Here is a 7,725-nt window from a genome sequence, read left to right as displayed (position 1 = left end):
GTTGGAGAGCAGTATCTCAACATACGGATATATTTCATTTGTCTATCCATTCACCAGTGGATGGGCAGGCACATCGCCTCTCGTTTTCAGAAATCATGAATGATGGTGCTTTAAACATTCACATACATCTTCTTGCGGCCGTCTGGTTTCTTTTGTCCTGGGTAAATGCCTACGAGTGGAACTGGTGGGTCACATGGTAAGTATATACTTAACTTGGTGAAGTTTTGTTTTCCAAAAGGCTGTACAAGTTCACATTCCTTCCAGCAATGCCTGAGCATTCCAGTTACTCCATGTTCTTGTCAACACTTGGTATTGTCCATGTGTGGAGACCCATACATCTTTGTAGTTTGTGCACTTATCAGAGTACTAGTGATATTGAACACCCTTTCATATGCCTACTGGCCAACCCTATATCATCTCTTGTGAGGGATCCTATAAATCTTTTGTCAATTTTTAATTATTAACTTATTTTGATTGAGTTGTAAGAGCTCCTTATATATCATGGATATAAGTTCCTTTTCAGACATTTATTTTGGCAAATTTTCTCCCAGACTGTAGCTTACCATTTTGGTAACCATGTCTTTCAGAAAGCAAAAGTTTTTCATCTTAATAAAGTCTATTTTATTGGGGTTTTTTTTCTTCTATATTTTGTGGGGGTTTTGTCTGAGAAATCTTGTCCATTCCAATGTCATAAATACTTTCTTCTATGAATTTAACCGTTCTTGCTCTTTCATTTAGGTTATGGTATTTGTATATGGTGTTAGCTAAGGGTCAAGGTTTATTTCTTTTCCACACATATAGACATTTGACATTATTTGTTGAAAAGACTGCCTTTTTCCTGTTAATTACCTTGGCATATTCTTGGACTTTCCATACCACTGCATTGATCTATTATGTCTATCTTTATGCCAATAGTATACTATAAATATATAGGCTATATCTTTATAATAATATAATTAATATAATATAAATAATAAATAATATAAAACTATATTTATATAACATTTTTCTGCAGTCAGGTAATGCTAGCCCTCCAATTTTGTTCTTCAGAATTGTTTTGACTATGCCAGGCCCTTTGCCTTTCCATTTGAACCTAAAATCAGCTTGTCAATTTCTTTCACAAGGTGTATCAGGGATTTGATTGGTGTTGTACTGAATCTTTAGATAAATTTGGGGAGGGCAGCCACATTACCAATATTAAATCCTCCAATGAGCATGGTATAGTTGTCCATTTACTTCCACCTTTATGTTTAGCTTTGTAATATTTTGTAGTTTTTAGTGTACACACCTCATACGACTTTTGTTAAATCTATTCCTAAGTATTTTATTTAAGATGCTATTGTAAAATGAGCTGTTTTCTCTAATTTCATTTCTAATTGTGCATTTATACTATATAGAAATGCCATTGGTTTTTGTACATTGCCTTATATCCTGTAATGTTGATAAATTCATTTATTCCTTCTAGTAGATTTTTTGCAGTTTCTTTAGGGTTATCTACATACATAAATATGTCATCTGTGAATATAAGATATCTTTATAAAATGTACCATTCAGATCTTTCCCATCTGAACATCTTTCATGTCTTTTCTTGTCTTATTGCACTGGTGAGCACCTCTAATACAATGCTAAACAGAAGTGTTGAGAGCCTCCTACTCCCCTTCCCGATCTTGGAATAGCCTTTCACCTCTGACTGTGATGTTAGCTTCAGGTTTTTGTAAATATCCCCAATCAGGTTGAAGACATTATCTTTTTTTCCTAGCTCCCTGAGAGTTTTTATGATTAAAGTGTTGTGATTTTTTTCAAACACTTTTTCTGCATATAATATGATCACTTGTTTTTCTCCTTTATTTTATGAACATGGGAAATTACACTGATTGATTTTCATATGTTATACCAATCTTGCATTCTTGGGGTAAACCTCACTTGGTATTAGCCTGTGTATATATTATTGGATTTGACTTGCTAATATCTTGTTATGGACTTTTGCACCTATTTTCATGAGGAGAATTGATCTGTAGTTCGCTTTACTTGTGATATCTTTGGTTCTGGAACAGACATAAATACTAGCCCCATGACATAAGTTGAGATATGTCCTCTCCCTCCTTAATTCCTAAAAGAATTTATGTAAGATTAGTATTGTTTTTTTCTTTAAATGTCTGATAGAACTCACCAGTGAAGCCACCTGAACCTGGACTTTTCTTTGTGTAAAGGGTTTTGAATTTTAGCTTTCTAGAATCAACATAGGGCTGTTCAAGTTTTCAATTTCTTTTTCTTTTTTTTTTCTGTTTTTATTTATTTATTTATTTATTTATTGGCTGCATTGGGTCTTTGTTGCTGCACACGGGCTTTTCTCTAGTTGTGGAGAGCAGGGGCTACTCTTTGTTGCAGTGTGCAGTCTTCTCAGTGCAGTGGCTTTTCTTGTTGCAGGGCACAGGCTCTAGGTGCACGGGCTCAGTAGTTGTGGCACATGGCTTAGTTGCTCCATGGCCTGTGGGGTCTTCCAAGACCAGGGATCAAACCCATGTCCCCTGTATTGACAGGCAGATTCTTAACCACTGCGCGACCAGAGAAGTCCATCAAGTTTTCAGTTTCTTCTTGAGCAAGTTTTACTACCTTGTTTCCTTCAGGACATTTGTCTACTTAATCTAAATTATCAAATGTGTTGGCATAAAGTTGCTCCTAATATTCCCTTACTGCTCCTAATATTCCCTTACTGTCCATTCAATGTCTGCGGTTACCTCCCTTTTTTTATCTTGATATTAATTATTCATGTCTTTGCTCTTTTTTTCATGATCCACTAGAGGTTTGTCAGTTTTATTTTTAATCTCTTCAGAGAGCCAGCGTTTTGTTTCATTGGCAATCTCCATTGCATTTTTGTTTCAGCTGTTTGTTTTAAATTTTGTTTATTTACACTCTTTATTATTTGCTTCTTTTCGTTTGCTTTGAGTTTCCTTTTCACTAATACAAACATTAAATGCATAAAAGTCCATCTCAGACACGCCTTAGCGGCATTTGACAATGTCTGATAGGTTTTGTTTTCATCTGTATTCTATTTTAAATATTTCCTAATTTCTCTTGTGACCTCCTCTGTCATTCATGAGTGAGTTAGAAGTATGTGTCTTAATTTCTAAATATCTAGAATTTTCCAGATATCTGTCTCTCTGTTTAATTCCGTGTGTTTCCCTAACATACTTTGTATGATTTTTACTATTTTAAATGTGTTGCTTTTGTTTTGTGACTGGTGTGTGGCCTGTCTTTGCCAATGGTCCACGTGCACTTAAAAAGAATGTGCTTTCCCTGTGTCAGGTGGAATAGTCTATGTGGACCAGGCTCATTTCCAATTTAAGGCACTGGCAAGTGTCTCCCCAAGGAAGAGAAGCAAAGAGACAGCCATGGAGGGACTCGGGGTCCCCTGAGAAGGAAGCAGCACCCTCCATCCCAGACCCTGCCCTACCTGCCCAGAGCTGCCTCTCAAAGAGGGTTCTTTTCTGGAATTCCAGCAGGAAAGCCAGGAACTGGGATGTTAAGAATATGCAGAGCCCAATTGGCTGGAGGAGGGGCCACCTCGCCCCATCAGCCCGGAACTCCCGCCTCAGGGAAAGGAAAACCCCAGGCTATTTCGAGTGCAGGCACACTTTCAACACTATCACACAAAGCAAGTAAAGTTCTGAGTTTTATTACCTACAGACCCCAGAAACAAGGAGCAGCAGGGTGCACAGGGTCCTCCATCCCAGATCACAGCTGAGCACCTGGTACTTGTAAGGCTACTGGGGCACAGGTCACTAACTTTCAGGGGCTCGGTTCTGAGTGGTTGTTTTAAAAGGTGCCCCCAGGGAAAGCAAGGTGGGAACTCGTGGTGGGAATCCTGAGCCCGGCCCGTACCGAATGTCTGGGCTCTGGGTGTGGGCCGGGCCGTCACCTGTGACAGCTGGGAATGGCTGTGTTCTCACCACGGGGGTCTCCAACCCAACCGATGGAGGGCCAGGCAGTGGGGCCCGAGAAGGGTTGCACCGGGGTCAATGTCCTGCCATCCCTGCGTGGTGCCCAGGAGACCCCGTCCCTCTCAGGGCCCAGGCAGGGGTCCTGGCTCTGCCGCCTTCCCCTGTGGTGGGGGGCAAGCCCCTGGGGTGAGCGTGGCCTCTGGAAGTTCTGGGCGACGGCAGGCCAGGCGCTACCCGTTTGTTGTTACCGTCACGATGCCACTGTGAAGCGAGGGGCTGGGGGCCCAGCAGGCACCGAGGCGGCCGGCACAGCTGGACACCCCTGAAGGCCACGCTGCAGGCCCGCCGCCCCGGGCACGAGTGGGCCGGCCGACATCCCCGGGGGTGAAGCGGAGCGGAGCTGCTGAACCACGAGGCCTGGTGGGCACTCGTGGGCCCTACCCTGGGGCAGGTCCAGCAGCAGTGGGCTCGAGGGAGGGGCAAGGGGAGCACCTGCTGGGCTGGGGCGGGGGTAGAGGGAAGGCGGCATGCAGCAGAGGGACCCACGGCCTGGCCAACTCCGGCTCCGGGCCTACTTGGTGGCCTTGGGAGACCCCCTGCCCTCCAGGCCTCAGTTTCCCCACTGAAAACAGGGTTGGAGTGAACCCTGTGTCGGGGCCCCTGTAGGGTGGGGGTCCTGGGGGCAGCAGGAAGAATAGGCACTTAGCCAACAATGAGGCAGTTTATTCGTACGCAGCCTCCTTGGGGGGGTGGGGGGGCCGCAGAGGTGGGCAGGCTGGGGGATGGGGAGGAGCTGTGATGACCCAGGGCTGGTGGGGGCTGGAGGTGCAGCATGGGGAGGGGCAGTTTCTTTATCCCAGGCCTGGCCCTGTTCCCAGGGCACCCAAGGCAGCGGAAGAGATCTTGTAGCCCAGCTTCCGGGTCCCCGGGCCAGGCTGCCTACCTGGCTGGCCCAGTCCAGTCTCCTATGCCTGGGGGCACCCTGGACAGGGGACAGCCCACCGTGGGCCCGGGGGAAGCAGATGCCCCAGGAGGACACAGCTCGCGTGGTGAGCCCGGGAGGGAATCAGGGGAGCTGCTGGGGAGAGAGGGGGCTGCTGCAGGCCGCCCACCTCCTCCCTCCCTTCCCCCGCCCCACCCTCTGAAGAAGCAACCCCACCCCCACCCTCAAACACCTCCACGACCTGGGTGGGCCTTTCTCAGGGGTTGGGGGAGCTGTGGGGAGGGGCAGCATCTGTCCTGCCGAGCTCCTGCTGGGAAGCTCCCAGGTACAAAAGTGTCTTGCCAGGCCCCCCAGGTGGCGGGAACATCTGGGGCCCCTCCCCTGTCACAGATGTGCCAGAGCACCTGGGTAGAAGAGTAGAGGTGGAGGCTGGTGGAGGCCCCTCTGCCTCTGGTGGGAGGAGAGAGCAGCCCCGGGTGTGTCTGTGGAAAGGTGAGCTCCATGGGTGGGGGCCCCTGGACTGGGGAGCAGGAAACTCCCTGTCACCCGGGCTTTGCACCCATCGGCGGCAGGTGCGCGACTCCGAGGTCTCCATGGGGGCCCCTCCCCAGATAGAAACCAGGCCTGGGGCAGGCGAGGAACACCTATGGGCCAGCCCCAGGGCCTGGTTGGGGGTCTCAGGACAGAAGGCCGAGGTGGGAGAGGGGCTGGGCTGGGAGCGCAGAGGGAGGGGTGCGGAGGGAGGGGCGGGGCCCAGATGGTTGCTCCCTGCAGAGGGGCAAGGTCACCACCCATGGTACAGATGTCCCCGCAGACAGCAAACCCCTCAGAGTCCTCATCCAAAAAGCAGGGCTGGGGGCGGGAGCGGTGGGCCTGAGAGAAGCAAAACAATGAATCAACCCGGCCCCCCCACCTGGGTCCGGCGGGGGCCAGGGGTCGCTCCATGCATTCTCTGGTCCGAGGTGTGTGGCGGGGGGTGGCGGGAGGCGCTCACTGGTTCCTCTGGGGGGATGGGGCACGCCTCCGCCCATCAGCCGGTGGTTGTCAAACTGGTTTTTTTAACATGTATTTATTTGGCGGCTGTGGGATCCAGCTCCCTGACCAGGGATGGGGCCCGGGCCCCGGCACTGGGCGCGCGGAGTCTTAGCCCCTGGACCACCAGGGAGGTCCCTGTCAAACAATTTTTAAGCCAAAAACCTCTTCCCAAGCAAAACCTCATGGAAACCATGTGTCCAAGAGAGAAAAGCCAGGGCTATTCTGCTTAAATCAGCAGGTCGGGGGCACAGCCCACCCTCGTCCACCCCTGGTCACCCGGGAGCCCTGCTTCACAGCTGTGGACCTGGCAGGCGGAGGAGGATGCTGGCCAGAGCCTGACACCTCCCCCTGCCCCAGGCAGGCCGCAGCCCCCCTCGCATCTCCTGTCCTGCAGGTCCCTCGGCAGGTACTGGGGCTGCCAGGCCTGGGGCTCGGGTCCAGGTCCAGGTCTAGGCAACAGGCCGCCCGCTGAGAGAACAGAGCTCACGGCCCTCGTGGCCCAGGCAAGACATAGAAATAGCTGGGGGTCGGGGGTGGGTGTAGTGACCGCTTCCCGGCAGGGTTGGTTCAGAGGCACCCTGGCCCCACAAGGCCACACAGCAGGGCTGGGCACTGCCCCCCGTCCCCTTAGCAAACCTTGTGCTTTAGGAGGAGACTTGGTGACTCCAAGGCCAGCCCAGGCCAGCTGACCAGCTAGGCGTCCAAGGCTGGGCCAGGGGCAGTGTGAGCTCCTGAAGTCACCAGGCACCTGGACCCAGGGTGGTGCTGCTGTGCTGGGCGCCCTGGCCTGGGGTCAGGTGGGCTCAGGCAGGGGAGGGGTCAGGTAGCTGAGGGGAGGGCAGTGGCCTCAGCCCAGCTCAGCAGGAGGTGGTGGATGGAGAGGAGGAGGGCCTGGATCCGCCGTGTGCAAGCCCAGCTGACCCCGGGGCAGCTACGTCAGCGCCCGTCCGCGTAAATGTGACCGCAGACGCACCTGCACCCTGGGGGAACGGTGCCCTCCCCTAGGCCTCTGGGGATGCTCACAGGTCCTACACCTGGGAGTCCTCAGCCCAGGGACCCAGGGCCTCCGCTCCCTCACCACCTGGTCGGAGAGTAGGCACCTGCTCCTCTCCCGGCCGCGGGTCTCCACGGCCGCCAGCCTCGCTCTGCCGTAAAAGGACCACCGGGTCCCTTCCCTGGAATTCCCATGGCGGCAGCTCAGCCAGCTCGCACTTCAGCTCCCCAAACACACGTGGGCAGGCGGACACGTGGACACGCGCGCACACAGGGCTGCTTCCCGCCCGGGGCCCCAGAGATGCCCAGGGCTCCTGCAGGTCCCTCTGGAGACGACGGCCCTGCCCGTTGCGTCACAGAATCCCGCCAGGCCCCACAAGGTCACTTTTGGTCATTTTTTGCAGCAGGCGCTGGCGTCCCACCCCGATCTGTAGACCAGGACCTTCTCTATCTTCCCCGGTGGTGGGGAGGGGGGCACATTTCACACTCACACGCAAACGTGTGCACATCCACACGTAGGCCACGGACACACCCACGTGCACACAAACAGGTGCACACGCACCATCATGGCTTTGAAAGGGACTGAGAGTCCTTTGTCACAAATTCAGGCTCAGATGGCTTCCTGCTGGGGGCAGGGGGTCACCTGCATGTTGATGGCCCAGCTAGGGCTTTGCGCCTGCCAAGGGCAGGACGTGGCAGGACAGGGCCTTCCGGGCTTCGCCAAAGCCAGGCCAGGCACCTGTGCACGGTGTTCCTCGTGTCGTGTGTGCAGAGCCTGGTGGCCAGACCCCACTCACACCCAGGAAGCGGCCA

Source organism: Hippopotamus amphibius, chromosome 3, assembly GCF_030028045.1.
Source record: "Hippopotamus amphibius kiboko isolate mHipAmp2 chromosome 3, mHipAmp2.hap2, whole genome shotgun sequence".
Classification (NCBI taxonomy): Eukaryota; Metazoa; Chordata; class Mammalia; order Artiodactyla; family Hippopotamidae; genus Hippopotamus; species Hippopotamus amphibius.
This window is presented reverse-complemented; position numbering follows the sequence as displayed.